At 47.8% G+C, this 18143-nt stretch overlaps 1 pseudogene; it reads left to right on the forward strand.

Annotated features, from left to right (window-relative positions):
- LOC135910221 (cytochrome P450 2J6-like) overlaps positions 1 to 16196 on the forward strand; it is a 65367-nt pseudogene extending 49171 nt beyond the window's left edge.
- The last annotated feature ends 1947 nt before the right edge of the window (positions 16197 to 18143 follow it).

The raw sequence follows: 18143 nt of genomic DNA on the forward strand, positions 1-18143 counted from the left end.
AGATCGGGAGTATCCAAAGCGGAGAAAACGTACGAGGACGGCGTGGTGCGCAACTTCACAGACGCGTACATCGCCGAGATGAAACGGCGGGGAGACGGAAACAGACTCTTCACACGTAAGTGTCGAACTTGAACGTAGGTTATTGATAACAGGGAGAAGAGGGGATATACAGTAAAACGTCTTTATAACGATGTCAACCGGAGGGGTGAATGGTTTTGTTACATATTCAACTAAAATCGTTGGGGCTATGGGGAATCGTAGTTACCTGCGATGTGCGCTCCGCCAACGTGGGACGCAGTAAAATATACATTTAAACAAAGCCGCACTGGAAAGTGGCGACGCGACGGTTTTCTGACGACCGTGAACAGCTACCTCGCCCGTCGGTTATCATCACGTGATCCAGTTTGTCCCGAGTAGCTGCCGGCTGTTACGACTTTGAGGTGGTCCCGTAGCGCTCGTCACCCGTTTCGTGACAGAGCGTTGGTAGCGAAGACTCCGAGTCAGGCGTCGGTGAGAATAAGAAAAGAGACTTTATGCACTATATACAGGTCATTATACAGGACAAGATCGGATCGGCACTTAGGCCGAGAGCTAACAGCAAACGCGACTGTTCCCGCACGGCGACGTCCGGCGAGGCTGCAACGCGTGACACATCTCACTCCACTCGAGAGCGGCACTCAGCTCCCGGTGGGTCGGTGGATCCGGTTTTCCAGGCGGCGGCGTCGGGGATTATAATGCCCCGAGAAACCATTGTCACACAAACGGCCCAATGCAAAGCCAGCACTCGACGGTCGTCCGCGAGGTCCAACCAGCGACCGCGCTGGCCACCCGGTTCAAAGTTGCCGCGCGCGGTGACCTCCAGGCAAAAGGAGGTACGGCGCCGGGCTGTCTAGCCCTTGGTTGCACGTTTGGACATGTCGCTCGCGGATGCTTCTCCTCAGGACACCGCTGCCTGACGGCTCAGCATCTTGACTTGTCAAGGGAGAATTAGGGCGCTGTGCCTTTCGGCGGAGCCCCGGGTTTGTCCAAAGTGCGCTCGCAGGATAAATTCTGCATCTTGTAGATTCGGAATCCGGGCTGATGGTAATGGCACAACACGGCACATGGGGGATTGATCTTCGGTACATGCCCTTTCTTCCTTTGCTGCTTGATACGAATACCCGCAAAAGGGCCATCGTGTAGGGTGCTTCTAATGGTACAGTGCGGATTTCTCGCTTCACACTTTGTACTAAATGCAGTTGCGTACAATTGCACTTTGAAGAATTTGGTCGGAAATGCATGCACTGCGATCGGGACCACAAGAAGGTCGCAGTTTCGCCAAAGGCGAAGTATCGATTGCGACAGCAAATTATTAGGCAGGTATGCGAAGTAAGGAGAGTGGCTTTATCGGCCGTATAAACAGCTTGTATACAGTCGCTTACTAACTGAAGAGACATTGTTTAACTCGCGCACAGGCGAACATAACTTTTCACTCGATGACCGCGGACACCGGCTGTCGAAACGCTGGTGTGAATAAGTGCGGCAGCATGCAGCGAGCCAATTGAACTTTGCGCTGTATTTCGCTTCAACGCGAACTAAGCGGCGAGCAAACAGCGAACACGACGCTATAGGCCGCCGGCCAAACTATACTGTGCACCCAGATAGGGACAGTGCAGCGGTGCTTAGCCGCGCCATACGCAACAGCCACCGGTAGCTCCGTGGCACGGCACTGCTGTCAATTGTTGAAGATGGCGATTGTGCTTGACACGTCCGCGGCGTACGAGCAACGAAGTGTGATTCTTCTACAAAGGAAGGGACGAACGCCCATAGAAATCCACAAGGAAACCTCGTCCCTAGTGATTTCCACGTTTTCCGTCTGCCGAAGAAGTTCCTGGCAGAACAGCAATTCACGTGCAACGATGAAGCCAAGACAGCAGTCCGACGGTGGCTCCACAGTCAGCCGGACGAATTCTACCGCAGGGGCGGGGCATATCAAATTTAGTGCTGCGGGTGGGTCGAATTTCTGAACCGGTGTGGGGACTATGGGAAAAAATAGTCTAAGGTACGCAAAATAGTGCGTATATCTGTAATTATATGTGTGTACCTTATTTTGGCTAATAAAAAAATAGGGGCAATGACTTTCTGATTCGCTCTCGTAAATATTGTGACGGGGCGTCAAATACATGAAAGCGAAGCACATAAACAGAGACAGTTTACAGGGACGGCCAAGATGGCGGAATATGTTCAACGTTCCGGCCATTGTCGACTTCTTCGTTAGTCCAATAAGGTGGCTCGTAAGATCTAACCTCCCCGGCAGGCGGAGCGCCGTCTCGGGCCAAACTAGAGTTACTGTATATGCTACCAAAGGTAGCTCTAACGCAAACTAACTACACAACGAGGAGGCGGAGGAAAACTATGGCGTGCACGTTTTCACGATGTGACAGGGTAGATGGTAGAGAACTGTCCAGTGGCAAGATTTCATAGTTCACATCACCAACGTCCGTAAAACCTTGTAAGGTCCGGTGTAACGCGACAAAAGCTTTTCAGAAGGGCCTACACGACGAGATGGAGTCCGAGGAAGTACAAAAGATCCTGATAAAAGCAGAGGTGTCGGTGGTTGCGGTCATAGCGATCCTTCTGAAGTAACTCCTCCGAAGGGAGCTTTGGCGGAAACACACGCACACCATTGGGCACAAACAGGGGATCGGGGATAGCACACTGACCCCGTCTCCGGCGTGGACGTGCCAATTTGGGCGGCTGACAGGTGAACGACCGTCGCCTCGCTCATTGCCTAAACGCCTCCTGACAAGGGTACTCTGATGGTCGCCATAAATTTCATTTGAGAACAACCTTGACCAGGCTGTCTGCCCGTTTCCCATAATCGCCGCTATCCGTGACCGGAGGTTGTCGCGGGGTGAACGGCCGATCACAACAGTGTACACTATTGAATGGATGGATGGATGAATGTTATGAGCGTCCCCTTTGGAACGGGGTGGTGGGTTGCGCCACCAGTCTCTTGCTATTATACTGCCTAATGTCCTACTTAGGTTAAACAATAAAAAAATATAAAAGAACGCTATGGACTATATATACGCACCCAAATTCTCTGATCGCCTAGTGCGAACTGTGCTTTTGTACTTTTCTCCGGCTTTTGTCGTTTCCCCACTTTTCTTCCACCAATCCTCCAATCGCCTCTTACTAAGGCCCATTGCGGACATGTTTACCACTGCTCCCGCTGAACCCAAGGGCTTCAAGGAGGCCAGTGGTGCCTAAATCGACTGCTGGGTAGACGTCTTCACATTCTAATAATACATGCTCCATAGTTTCCCTAGCCTTACCGCAGCAAGCACATGCTTCTTCTTCCATCTTATATCTCGCTTTATAGGTGCGTGTTCTAAGGCCTCCCGATCTCGCTTCGAAAAGTAATGCGCTTCCCATTGAGTTATCATAAATTGTTTCTTTTCTGATTTCTTTTTTTCCTCTTAAGTAGTGTATAGGGCCAAGCGGGCGCCACCTATGAGTTCCGCGGGCTGCATGCGGCCGGTGTGCCGTATGTTTGAGACCCCTGGCGTTGGAGGGCTCAGGCTCGGGAAAGATCATAAATGTTCAATTCAATAGTGCTCGCAGCGCGCACATTCTTCAGAAATGAAAAACAGACAGGGAATGAAACAGCGCTCTTTTACTTTCTGCTTGTCCCTAATATATTTCGTTATTGCGTGCGCGCTGTGAGCACTGTCTAAACGAGCATGGATCGCGTCGGCCAAGCGCCGCCCTAAATGTATGCGCAGCGAGTGAATGCAACCTCCGCCATTCTAATCTGCCGCAGGTGAACTGCTAATAGGCAACGTCGCGTCGTACTTCGGTGGAGGCAGCGGAACAACGCGCTCCGCACTGGAGTGGCTTTTGCTCATGTCTGCCGCGAAGCCAGACCTGCAGGGTCTCGTCCGGGCCGAGATCGACGCCGTGATCGAGCGGAAGGAGCCGAGCGGAAGCAGCCGAGTCTCGTGGACGGACCGGGCCCGCATGCCCTACACCCAGGCCTTCGTGTGGGAGGTGATGCGCGTCAAGCCCGTCAACCCACTCGGCCTGATGAGAAGGTGAGCTCTCCGCGTCCGCAGTGGATCACCCATTCAGACAAAAGAAAGAAACTCCGGCAGAACTTGTCTCGGTGTGACTGTTGACGTTAATGCGATTGTAGCATTCGGGCAGTGTATTGCCAACACGGTATTGCCAACGCCGAAACCTGTTATGTTTGAGATGTGCGGCGCAACGGAGCTACTCTTTCCATCGTTACACTGGACACGCAGCGTCATCTGGCGGCGGCGCCGCGAAGTCCGCGTGTGGTGTGTGTGAATATTTGAATGTACACGACGCGTTTTTGGTTCCGCCCACCACTGGGTAAACTTTTAAGGGTTTTTTGCTGTACCATTGAAGAGCGGCACAACCCAGTGGCATATATGCCGAGTGACCCAAGTTAGTTCATTAAAACTTCTTTCTGGGCGAGTTGGTGCATACTTGACATAAAAATTGTAACAGCGCAAACACATGCAACCACAAAGTACGAAGGACGAGACACAAGCGCTGAGTCAGCGCTTGTGTCTCGTCCTTCGTACTTTGTGGTTGCATGTGTTTGCGCTGTTACAGTTTTTATGTCAAGGACCCAAGTTAGCCTCAAAGAGCTTCATCGGAGAGCGACACTTATGCAGTGACCCAAGTCAATGTGAAAATAGTTAGAGACACCGACGTATAGCTACTGGAAAGTACGTGAAGTATCCTAAGAATGTAAATCGCATTAAAACGACAAGCACAATTAAGTTAAAAGACCAGGGCTTCACAGTAATGACTTCAAATGTGCGAAGAGAGCGTAGAGACCCATTGTTGGCAACAGTACTGAATACTGCGCAAATCCACTTACGAGTCAGCGCTTGTCCTGTTCTTCTGCGTCTATCTTCTGTCCCGCTTTGGAATTGCGCGTCCCAATATTCATTTGTTAAGCATGAACCAACTAGCCTAGCAACAAATTTGCTTAGTGAAGTATGTTGGCCACGACCCATGCGCTCTAGTCGCAGGGCGAAGCCATTTCATAGTATGAAAAAATTGGACTTCGTGGTGCTTAATTGTGTGATAAACTGGTTACAATACAGGGATACCATCTACCAAAGTGGCCGATTACAAATATCTAAGAGAATGTGTCACGGAAGGGTATATGTACATAGGTAAACATGCACAGGTCATCATCAAAGCGAACTGCTGTAAATATGCGGCCATATTAAAAACATATAGCGCTATGCGGTTAAAGAAATACGAGGTGTGTGGAAAAGGGTGATGGTTTCGAAGCTTACGATTGTAGTGTCGGTTGTATATCGATTGTATACTTCCTTTTCAATGGTAACGGTAAGCTCCCAGTCAGGAGCACACAATGTCTGCCGTATGCGATCCAACCCATTTTTATTCTTCTGTGAATTTCCTTCTCAGGATTGTACTAGGAAATATAAATACCCAAGAAAGTGGATGGGGAAACGGCGCCGCAGTTGCTCAATTGGTAGAGCATCGCACGCGAAATGCGAACGTAGTGGGATTGTTACCTACCTGTGGCAAGTTGTTTTTTCATCCACTTTCACTTCCATTAATTTATCGTTTCTTTATTTCCTTCATTAAGCACAAGTAATTTCCCCTATGTTGTCCTTGGTGTCAGTGTTTGTCGGCTTCTTATGATGAGACTCTCCAATGGGCCACTCGAAAGTAAAAAATTCAAGAGTGCCTTGACTGTCCTGCGGTGTGACGACTGTATGGGTCGGCGATTCAGGACTGTCTGCTCCGAAAGTGACCGGTCGTCGAGACGCGCCAACGCAGTCGTGAGCGACTGCCTGTGTGTGCCGTATCGGGGACAGTGACGAAGTAACCGCACTCAATTTTCAAGCAGCGGCACGCGTGGACTACTTTGGTCACTGCTAACCAGATGTAACAACGCATATTTAAGGCTGCCGTTATTTTCACTTAAACGGTGTGTTCTATCGTTATGACAAGCAGCCTATGTGAATACTTTTATTAAGAGAGAGAGAGAGAATAAACATTTATTTCGCAAAGCAAGTAGAAAATTTTCTCGATGAGTGGGGCCCTCAGTCCAGGGCTCCATTGCCATGCGCGACTTCGCGAGCCCGCTGGATCAGCCGTTGCGGTTCCTGTTGGCTTGTGCAGAGCAGCGCAGACTCCGAAGAGGAAAGGGTCGGGTTGGGTATAGGAGGAACACCTGAAGGGTTAGGGCATTCCCATATGGAGTGACACACCGTGGGTTTGGCCTCACAGTGGGGACAATAGGAAGGGTATAGGGTGGGATGAAATATATGTAGCATGTGGAGACAAGGAAAGAATTGGTGTGCAGTTGCCGCCAGACAGCGGCGCCTGCCCTATTAAGCGAAGGATGAGGAGGGGGATAGTTATGGCGACTTTGCCGGTAGTACTCGAGCGTCTCGGTGTACTGTAGGCGCTCTGTTTAAAAAAATTTTGTTTGTTGCTCTGACGAAGACGAACGTTGGCTCCATCAGCATTTCTTGTTCAATCACTGCTAATCACTTCTGCCTGTGAACATCTTTCTTGCTAAACAGAAGGCGGCGTTTCATACTGAGGCCAGCGGCGGCAATGACCTGGAACTTCCGATCATAAGATGGTTGCCTACCGAATGATACAAAGCGCCAACAGCAACGCAACAGAGTTGCTCCGATGATGTATGAGGATCTTCGAAAACGTTGACCTTATCTTTATCCCAATAAATGGGCTGATAGATGCGTTTCAGGATATTCAAACGTGCACCTATTGTATCGATGACACCGCCGGCCGTCATGCACAGCATTGACAAAACTGATCTCGCGTTACAGGGTTTCATGATTCTCTGAAGTTCGGGCGCGCCCACTGCGGATATAAGGGCCGACGGGCCAATAGTAACCTGTGCGACAGTTGCCAATCACCTATATTTGTACTGACGTAAGGGAAGTCTTGTATGTAAGGGTTGCGGTTATCACAATCATTCGTGTAAGATCCAAGCTGTTGATGCGACTGCAAGCGCTGGAAAGCTGTATACGCATAATTTCCCTTGTTCTTGGAAACTAAATGCTGCACCAACGTTTACATTTAGAGTTATATATTCAGGTTATCCACAGGACCACGAAGACACAACATTTTGTAGTGTTTGGCCTAATTATGAGGTTTGACCAACTTACTAAATATTTGTTTTCACCCTCTTTAGAAGCGTCGTATGACCCGTGTGTGTGCAAAAATGTTGTCCCGCTGACCTGAGAGATACGAACGAGGCGGCGAGATTTCATTTGCTCGCTATGCGAGGTAGCTTATCAGTGATCTGTGGTGAAACTTTAAAGGGTACCTGTTGGTTAATCGCAGTCTTCTGAAGAAAGAAAGATTACTAATACGAACGCTGGAAAGCGTTAAGTGGTTGCCAGCGTTTTGTTCCCGGAGCTGACTGTCGCTTCGAGTTTAAATTTGGAGCCAACGGACGACATGGTTCTGTGTATGTGACAGACAATAACGGTGTCCTAGTTAATTCTATGATATGTAAACGTTACTAGTACCAGCCCTCGACAGCATTAAAGGCGTGTTTTGCGAAGCGCATCGACTATATTTGGCCCGGTCCCTCGCAGAGCTGAATGTGGCAGTGATATAACAGCTGTTCAAAGAGAATAGAAACCGTGTTTTGGGCGATGGACGGTCAAAGGTACGTGAGCGCTTGAAAACAGCAGTGTCGCTAAAAGTCGGCTCGTCATTTTGCAAGGCCGCTCATATGCGCGCGGTGTTTATTGCTTCCGCTCAATATCTTCGTCCCTGAACGTACACTGCCCAAAAGCGATGAAACCGCCAGCTGTACTCCTGTCACCGCGCCCAATTCCCTTGCCACCTGTTTTATTTAGGATACGCCATCCAAAGAGAACGTTTTGCAGGTGATCGCTTCTGAATAGCTGCCGAGAGAAGGATTTTGCGACGGGAAAAACACACATGGAAAGCTCTTAAACAAAAAAAAAATTGTTGTTGCTTTTTTACTGCGCGGCAGCCGTAAAAACATCAAATTTTCCCTGAATCTATTGTCAGATGTTACAAATGCGTGGTACCGTGATGTAACTCAGTTTAAAGCATCAGCCTAATATTGCGAGCTAAAGCACGTATCAAAGAAAACATAAACAGGAAATATTGTCACATACGTCAGATTGTCACAAATGGACCACATAAGGAGTATCGCCGCCAACAGCCGCCAAACTTCGCAAAAATTAATGCAAAGATGCGCCTGTGCAAGTTTCGTGCGGCCTTTGTGGTGCTCGAGATGATCGGTTTGAAAAAAAAGCGCCGGTATAAATTGCAACAATTGATACTCTCACATAAACTCACATATTTTAATTGATCACTTAACGCCGAATAATTTCGTCTCTGTGGGATTTCGCTATGTCACTCGGCGAAACATGTATACCGTGATGCTGTTTATTGCAAGGTGCAAATGATGTCTCGGCTTTGGTTGAAACGTTCTGTAAGAGGGGAGTACCGCTTACAGCTGTCGCGAGGCGCGCTGGCGATGCTGCTTCAGCGCGTCGGTTGATCCTTCTTTGTAACTGTCCTCGACCAGAGCCATCTTGACGACGTAAGCAAAGGACAGAACAAGCAGGCTGTAATATGAGGTCAGGTGTCCGGTGCCCACAGTCTCGCAACCACGACGACGACGAAGGTCCGTGGAAGGTGTGATTGGCGCAACCAGACAATGAGCGGGAGAGCTTCGTCGCACAACACACGGCACGTCCCGTGATGTTTGATCAGGCAGCCGAACGAGGAGACGAGGTGCACGGAGCCAAATCAAATCATCAGGGCAACCTGAAGTACAGTCATAATCGCGTCGCGGTTTCTTCTAGCATTGGTAGGCGGTCGAAAAGGAGCAGGCAAGATGGCGGCACTCTTCGCAATGTCGACCGGCTACGGACAAAGGCGTAGACTCAGAGCCATCCGGTCGATGTTGAAGAATGCCGCCTAATGTAGCAGGTGCTTTGCGACCGCACAGAAGGAAGCAAGGAGGGGAGCAAGTGACTGCCTGTGGGACTGCCGCGGGACACATCACAAACGGTAGCACGGGATCACTGTGGTCGGAGGCGATATATACATCAAGACTACGCGTCACAGAGAGCACGGTTGAAGTGCTCAGTGAGAACAGTAGTCTGCGCGTGCCATGCCCTCGCGGTACGGCGAACAAACCGTACGTCATCGGATGAGGAGCGCAACTCTATAAAGAAAGGCATGGTCTCTATCGATCAGCAGTTTCGAGGCGCACCGTGACGAAGATTGAAACATTGCAAGAAAAAGTAGCGCAACGTCATGGGCAGTATATGCGCCGGCTGACATGGCGGCGTTTTCCGCATAGTGCGTCAGGTGGTCAACGGTCACAGTGATCTGGCGCTTGCCCACAGCAGCGCACGATACCGCCTCGATCGAAGGGCCGAGCAGGGCACGGAAGGGGACTACAATGGCCAAGACTCCAGATGTGCCGGACACTTGCGCTGTTTGCACTCGAAGCAAAGTCGAACATAGTTGTGCACAAACCAGTACCTACCAGACCAGTACACAAACCAGTACCAGTACGAAAACTAGGAGACCGCAACTTTGGTTGTTTACAGAGCTAGGAGGCCTGCCACATTGCTGCCTACTTTGTTACACGGTAAAATGCGCGGTCAATGGCCTGCTATGAATCAAATTTCTGTAGTTATATTATAATGCGCGCAGGGAACCTGCATAATCATTCAATAAATATGTTGGAATTTATTTTATTTGAGCTCATTAGAGTTGTTTCTTCGCCTTCGCACGTTGCACAAAACACTGAAAAAAAATTAAATTATGGAGTTTTACGTGCCAAAACCACTTTCTGATTATGAGGCACGCCGTAGTGGAGGACTCCGGAAATTTCTACTACCTGGGGATCTTTAAAGTGCACCTAAATCTAAGTACACGGGTGTTTTCGCATTTCGCCTCCATCGAAATGCGGCCGCCAGGGCCGGGATTCGATCCCGCGACCTCGTGCTCAGCAGCCTAACACCATAGCCACTGAGCAACCACGGTGGGCCACAAAGCACTGAAAGCAACAGGTTCAGCCTCAAAACCTTGCTGTTGAATGTGTTGACGAAGGGTGGATGGCAGGGACGTCGTGGGCTCTCCTGTCCACATGACACTAAGGGCGCTCGACGGGCAACTTCGTCTTGTAAGAACTGTTTGATTTGCATTAGTAGAGAGGCGTGGTCGAAGGAAAGAGCCGGGGATGCGGGTGACTTGTTGTCTTCAAGAAAACGCCGGGCTAGAAGTTGTTGCCGGCAGAGCTCGTCATGACATAAGTCGACGACTACGATGACATCGAGAGCAACGTTTGGAACACGCTTTCAGAGGTGCCTTTCACGATGTGCCTAATTTGTTTGCCTTCAGTCATCGACACACTGACACACTTGCACAGGATGATGACATCCCGAGGGTAACTTATTAAGGTTTCAGTGAGTTGTTGTGTGCTCGTGCACAAACCTTGCGAGCGAGAGAAAGAGACTGCGATTATGAATAGCGTCTCTTCCTCTTCACAATCACGCTCTCTCTCTGACGAGCAGATGCACGCGTGAAGGCTAAGCCCATCTCCCTGACCGAAGATGCGACAGTGTTCGCAGCTCTCGAGCAAACGCCCCCCCCCCTCCCCCTCGTCCCCATAGGGAGCTCCGCGGGGTCACGTGGCGCGAGGAGGTGCATTTTTCCCTCCTGTGAATACCGCTTTACAGACCTCACCTGAGCCCCCGAGACCGGAAGGCATCTGAAGAACATAATTCTTTTAAAATTGGTTCTTATCACTGACGGTTATGTTAGCAACGAGAAAAAAGAATGTATCCCGATTAGATGCTCTGCTGCACGACCTCCATGTTCGTGGACAAAGTGACTGCCGCTTCCTGTTTGATAAGGTGAAAAATTATTTTCTTTGCATAAGTTCAAGGCATGCGAGCACAGTTGATTCTTGGCCTAGACGGCGCCTCGTACTTAAATCTTTCTGTAAACTTAGAACGCAAGACAGTTACACAAGCAGGTGAAATTTTGAATGCACACGATCAGAACCACGAGGAAAGCGCTAAAACCTCTCTGATCAAGAACCTGACAAAGGAAGATTTGGCAGAACGGCAAGACGCAATGCTGGAATGTCTTTTAAATAAATATGAAGATATGTTATCGAAATACCAGACAGATATTGGATGCATCTCTACTGAGCAACATAGGATCGCACGTACCAATGTTGTTCTAATTCATCGAGCACCATACAGATATTCGCAAGCAGACAGGGCAGAAATAGGAAAAGAAGTTGACATCCTTTTTAAGGAAGGTGTTGTGAGACCACCATTGTCCCCCTACGCCACACCGGTCATTATATATATATATATATATATATATATATATATATATATATATATATATATATATATATATATATAGCAGAAAAGAAATTCGAGGGACGCACCCGTTCATGTATTGACTACCGCAAGCTGAGCTCAGTTACGGTGCTGGACTATCAGTCAATTCCCCGGATTGACGATGTCCTTGACCACTTGGGAAGTGCAAACATTTTTACTATATTGGATGCGACTTCTGGATAGTGGCATGTTGGAATGCACCCTGACGACATTCAGAAAACTGTCGCGACTAATGACCATTATGAATGGCTCGTGATGCCGTTGTGGTTAAACAACGCGCTCCGCTACATTTGAAAAAGCGATGAAGTCAGTAAGAGCGAAGCATCGGCTCAGTAATGTGGTCAACTACTTTGACGATGCTGTCGCGTAATCAGAGACCTTTGACGACCATCTGCGACATCTCGAGGGATTACTCAAAGCTTTTAAGACCGACAATGTAAAACTGAAACGCGAAAAGTGCAAATTTGCCAAGTCCAGCCTCGAGTATTTTGCCCACAAATATTCACAAGGAACTGTGACATCTAAGCAAAGCAACGTTGTCGTGATACTCAATTTTCCAACACCAAACGAGAGAAAGAACTCCAGCGTTTTATCGGCACCGTTTTCACTTACCATAAGTACATCCCTCATTTCAGCGATATCGCTCTTCCTCTCAAAAGATTGCTCCACAAGGACACTTAATGATCGTGGACAGATGTATGCGAAAGAGCCTATTTGGAACTTAAGAAGCGCACGACTGAAGAACTAGTGCTTCGCATTTACGACGCTTCAAGACCATGCACTGTATGCTGCCGGTGCATCTGGTGAAAGGATTGGTGCCGTGCTTAAGCAGCCAGACGACAAAGGCAACGAACATCCCGTTGCCTATTGTTCCCGCAACCTACTCAAGCACAAAGTTAACTACGCAATCACAGAGAGACAATGTCTCGCCATCGTAGATGCGATTGATAAGTGGCATTGTTTTCTTCGTGGGAAGCCGTTCACTGTTGTAACGGATCATTCTGTGCTACAGTGGCTCAAGAATGCCATGAATCCTCAAGGTCGGCTCTCTCAGGGGTCGTTAATGTTGTCAATGTATGAGGTCAACATTAAACACCAGAAAGGCGTGACCAACGTTGAAGCTGACGCACTTTCCAGAGCTCCTGTAGTGGAGCTTATCACGCCCAGAAATCTTCAGAAATGTAACAACGAGCGCCCCAGAGGAACATACTCACTAGAAAAGGGCGTAGTCATCGTCAAAAAGAAAGGCCTAAAGAGGACACACGTGCTTTATGAGCTGCGCCCAACCATTGTTAGGAACGCTCATCAACATTTTGGGCATGTCGGCGTGAAGAAGACATGTCACTCCCGTCTTCACAATACTATTGGCCAGATATAATAACCGATGTCGCCAACCACATTCGACATTGTGACACATGCCAGAAATGCAATAAGACCAAAGCAAAGAAGTACGAATCACTTGAGTCACTGCCTCCAGCTGGACCTTTTGATGTCCTTGCAATGGACACCACTGAAGGATTTTCTGGTAGGGTTCATCAAAAAGATTCGTCCACTTACCACGCCACTCGCTATGTATGGGCATTCGCTAACAAAAATGAAAACAGCGACGCCTACATTTCATGCTTAAAACGCATTTTTTTTTTTGCTGCCAAAAAGCCACCAAGGTTTCTTTCAGATCGTGGAACAGGGTTCACAGCAGGAAAATTTAAGCAGTTCCTAAAGCATAACCGAATACATCAACTCCTAACGTTATCTCATCATCCACAATGCAACGGTATGAACGAACGGACAACTCAAACCGTGGTCACCAGGCCTAAATGCAAGATCAACGATGAACCAAAAAATATTGGACTAAGCGGCTATGGGATGTCATCGAAGAATACAATATAACACCTCACGAAATTTTTGGTTTCGCACCTTCGTACCAGATGTATGGAATTTCATCTTATCCAGCCATATGCAACGAGATGAAACTGTTGAGGAAGCAAGGAAAACTGCGGTTAAGAATTCGCTCACCTAACACAATAAGAACCAAGTAATCTATGACAGGAAGTTTCTCCCGCTTGACATTCAAGTCGGTGACTCAGCACTTTACGAGACACCATGGCATCCCAACAACGGCAAGTTGAGTTCCGTCATGAAAGGTCCTTACAATATTCCACGCAAGGTATCACAGGTGAACTACGAGATCAACCGCTCAGTGATGCCTTTAGGCATATACAGCGACATTGTTCATGTAAGCAAATTGCGTCGTTATTTTGCACCTTCTGAAGTAAGACTTTCTCAACGGTAGCGGAAAATGTGTGACAATTGAAGAACGCGATGGCTGGAGAAGCGGACGATGAAGAAGTGCGCTTGCTTTAGAATAAAGGTATGGCGTCTCACCACGCCACGTCTCTTGCTTCTGATGTTATATATATATATATATATATATATATATATATATATATATATATATATATATATATATATATATATATATGCAGGCACGCCCAAGCGTAACATAGGGACGTCCATGACCACGCATGGGTAAGCCGTGATGACACTACCCCTGTGATCATCATTGGAGACCAATGTGGACATTTCGAAGCCATACAAGGAATGGTTCCCTCAGTTTGTTCTAGAAAGGTTTGGTTTGAAGTAACACACCAATCCAAGCCACTGAACTACTCAACAACGATCGTGTATGGATTTAGCTTTGGCAAGAATTCCGTCGTGGGGTATAACCGAGCCAGTCAGTGTATATAACAGTATTCACAAAGCTATCGTCATTATACCATCACCAAATGATGAAAATAAGTACGCGTACCTTTGTCTAACCCTGTGTGACGTGGTACAGCTTCGCTGGTCATTCACCTTCATAGATTTGAATGGCCCTTAATCTTTTTTTTTCGTTTGTTTACGTTTCGTTTGTTGGTTTACGTTTGCTTGTATTTTATTTTCTCACGGCACACAAGCAAACGTGACGAATGTCCTAATCATCCGAGAAATCATATAAATTTATAGCCAGTATTAATAGTTAGCCTAATCCATTCGGATTCAGCTTTGAGGAGGATTGAAGCCAACGTACAATTCAGTGTACAGGAGTCTCAAGAGGAAAGGACCACCCGCGAAGCAGGACATTCAGGTCCAAAAGAAAACGTTCGTGCTTAGATTACGCCACATTTTTCTTTCCTTTTTCTTAATTCGGGAGATTGTTAAATCGCGTTCCTTCGGGTGATGCTGTGTCGCGCACACGAAGCCAACATAAAAAGCACAAAGTGTCTCTGAATGAGATATTGCACTCCAGGCGATATCCTTTCGTTGCCTCTACTTCCTCGCTTACTTATTTTTGTTGTGTTTTGTTTATACCAAACAACGGATCGCCTTTTTCTTTTGCGATTCACGCAGCACAAGCGTCGACATTAATTTGGGCGGCTACTTCGTGCCCAGCGGCAGCATCGTTATTCCTTCTTTCTGGTCGGTCTTCAACGAAGCTTCCTTCTGGGGAGACCCTGAGGTGTTCCGCCCGGAACGCTTTCTGAGCGACGACGGGAAGTCGGCGAAGAAGTCCGAGCGGCTCATCCCCTTCTCTTACGGTAAGACCAGGGTACATCTAGCTGAGCGGGAGGCGTTAACCGCTGTGCAAGGAGGCTGCTATATACGGAGTATTTCCGTGAAAAAAAGAAGTAATTATGCAGAAACTTTAGCGCTTTGACATGACGTCGTTTATGATGACTTACACGAGAAATTTGCCGATAAGAAGTCGCTACACACCTGTACTGGAGGATCATATTAAAGTATTTATTTGCTTTAGAACACCCTCTCGTATCGCGATGTGAAGACCCTTGACTGGAAGCAATGCAGTTACCGATGATCGCTATATATGCGTAGCTGAAATATTATAAGGCAGTCGTGGTACCAGGAAATCGCCCATTTTTTGTAAGCCTAATTGTGGTGCTCACGGGTAGTTAGAAAGTGCATGTTTTGATGTGCCCTCGTCACAGAGCTGACGGAATAAACAATATTAAGAAACTAAATATTTGATTATAAAAAAGCAATAAGTAAATAAACAAATTAATAATTATTACCAAATGAGGCTCCATCATAGGGAGCAGATTTCCAGCTCAGTCAGCAAGAAGCAGAGAGGAAAAGGCTAAACTTTACTGAAACAACGCACATACAACCTAAACATCCGACAAATCAGACAAATGTGGCAAAATTCGATAGTGCTTAAAAGATATCCCATACTACGCTTTCGATTATATTGCGTTTTATTGGGGCATTATTAATGATAGCTTAGAGATGGCTCTTAAGCTACCTCAGTGCTGTTCCAGTCTGTCTCCGTCTACAAACTAAGGCTAAATTTTAATTTTAAACTGACGCAGGAAAACGCTCGTGTCCCGGAGAGTCCGTTGCCGTCATGGTGGTCTTCGTCTTCTTCACCAACATCCTGCGTCACTTCTCGGTCGAAGCTCCTACGACGGTGCGGTGGCCCTTAAGGACGAAGTGGTAGGCATCGCGATGCGACCAGTGCCCCGGGAATTGGTTTTCAGGCCGCGGGCTTAGCTAAGCCTAGATCAGGGAGAAGCTTAACAGTAGCGCCAAAGGAACAACGACCAGACGAGGACACAGTGCCGTCTGCTAGTCTCGTCCTTCTTTCATTCGCGCTACTGGGTTCCTTCTCATTTATGGACCAACCCTCCCAACAAAATGTTTTCAAAGAGTTGTTGGCAATACAGGTGGCGGCAAACGTTTCCGCAGCGATGTCTTCTGCCTTCATTTCGAATAGCTGACGGTGTTCTACGTGCGCATGACATTGTAGTGCGGAGGAGGTCTTGCTAGTACTGCTTTGTCTCGCGTATATGAATGAATGAATGAATGCTCTTATTTGTATAAGTGAGTTAGGGAATGGCACAAAAAAAAATCAGAGCCGTGCCGGCACCCGGACTGGCAGAAGTGTACTCGATAAATTACGAATTAATTATCATAACCAGAAAGAACCCAAGGTTGCGTTGGCCAGAGAGATTAGAAGCAGGATTCAAATCCCAAATTTACCCCAAAAATATGCACCCGGAATCAAATCAGGCCCGGAGAACGAGCTAAAGCTCTACTCAAACAGTATGGCAATGACGAGGGAGCGCCATTCGTGGACGCCGTGGAGTATTCAAATCACCAAACGTTTACAGCAGTATAGCGATTAATACAAAGCAAAAAAGCATACACCCGAACTCAATCAAAACCAGGGTATGTGAGGTTGCGGATGAGGGTGCCATCGCTCTGCCTATCGTTTCTCCCAAATAGAGATACATAATTAGCGGCTCTCGATCGGCTACACAAAATTACGCCAGAGGCCGGATATCAGCTGAGGCTGCAAGAATTGTAAACAGTAAGGCCAAACTCATATCATCTGAGGAATTTCAAAAGAAAATTAACTGGTACTCAACTCATACAGCGAGCGAATTCACCACCACCGCCAACTTTAACGAGTCTGCCCATCGTGTTGCGCGAGTACTCATTAACCGCGCCCGATTAGGAGGGGGGGGGGGGGAGGCTCTGACCGAGGAGGAGATGGAATGGATGGGTAGGGATAGACTCTTCTCATTCAGTGACATTACCCAATTCTATAGAAAGTCGAGGTGTATATATCCACCTCCTAGCCCAAAAGTGGACAGGTCTCAGGCGGCCGACCGGAGGCGCCTTCAAACCAGAACTTACAGGAACCCTAACCACATGTTTCCGGAATCATACATTGATGCCAAATGTAAATTTTCTGATGATAGAGGAGCCACCTTAAAGCATATACTCTATTATTGTGAAATAGTTCAGACGAGAATTGCAGCCCCCCCCCCCCCCCCCAGATAAACTAGAGGCGCGATGGAGAGCCGGACTGAGTAGCTCAGTTCTTCAGGACCAAATTCGGGCCTGCCAGGCCGAAGCAAGCCCGGGAGGCTACCCCCGGCGATGCCTAGACCCAGGCCATCAATTGTAGGATAATTAACAAAGTTGTCACATACATGCTTCCACAATGTGAAGATGGATGACCAGCGAAGCTGTTTAACGCACGAGACAGAGGTGACCCAGAATATTGAACAAAGGTACGTACGTATTTGTTGTCCGAATGTGTGGTCATCGTTGCGATATAGGTACGCGCACACATTCGCGTGTCACCTCAGTTAATGGATGTGTCCGTCACGTAAGACAATTAATGGCCCATACCCCTGTAAACGCGGCCTCTCCATTACGACAACAGAAGTGAAATTACACGCCTTAGCTCTACGACAAGTCTTAGAAGGACAGTAAGCTGAGCTATTTGGTAAGGATTCATAATTCAAAAAAGAGGTGAGGCGTGCAGACAGGACACAAGAGTAGAGAAGTAGAGTAGAGAAGCGGCGTTCCTGTTGTCCACTTCTCTACTCTTGTGTTCTGTCTGCACGCCTCACCTCTTTTTTGCATTATGATAAGTCTTATTGCACCAATTGCAATACATCCCTTAACGCCTATCATTCACTCTGGCCGTGCTCGCAAGCTCACATTAACTCCGAACCGGACAAGCGCAAGTTTGAAGAAGCAATCCGGAGCGAAGCTCTGGGACCTCCAGCAGGTCCACGATGCCGCCAGGAAACTCAACCTCCCAGTTCCGTCGTGGGAGACGCCCACTCCACGAGCGCCCAAAGCTATCGTGGCCTGCAAGACCTTGAATAAAGTTGATTT

The sequence above is a fragment of the Dermacentor albipictus genome, chromosome 10 (genome assembly GCF_038994185.2).
Source record: "Dermacentor albipictus isolate Rhodes 1998 colony chromosome 10, USDA_Dalb.pri_finalv2, whole genome shotgun sequence".
NCBI classification, from domain to species: domain Eukaryota; kingdom Metazoa; phylum Arthropoda; class Arachnida; order Ixodida; family Ixodidae; genus Dermacentor; species Dermacentor albipictus.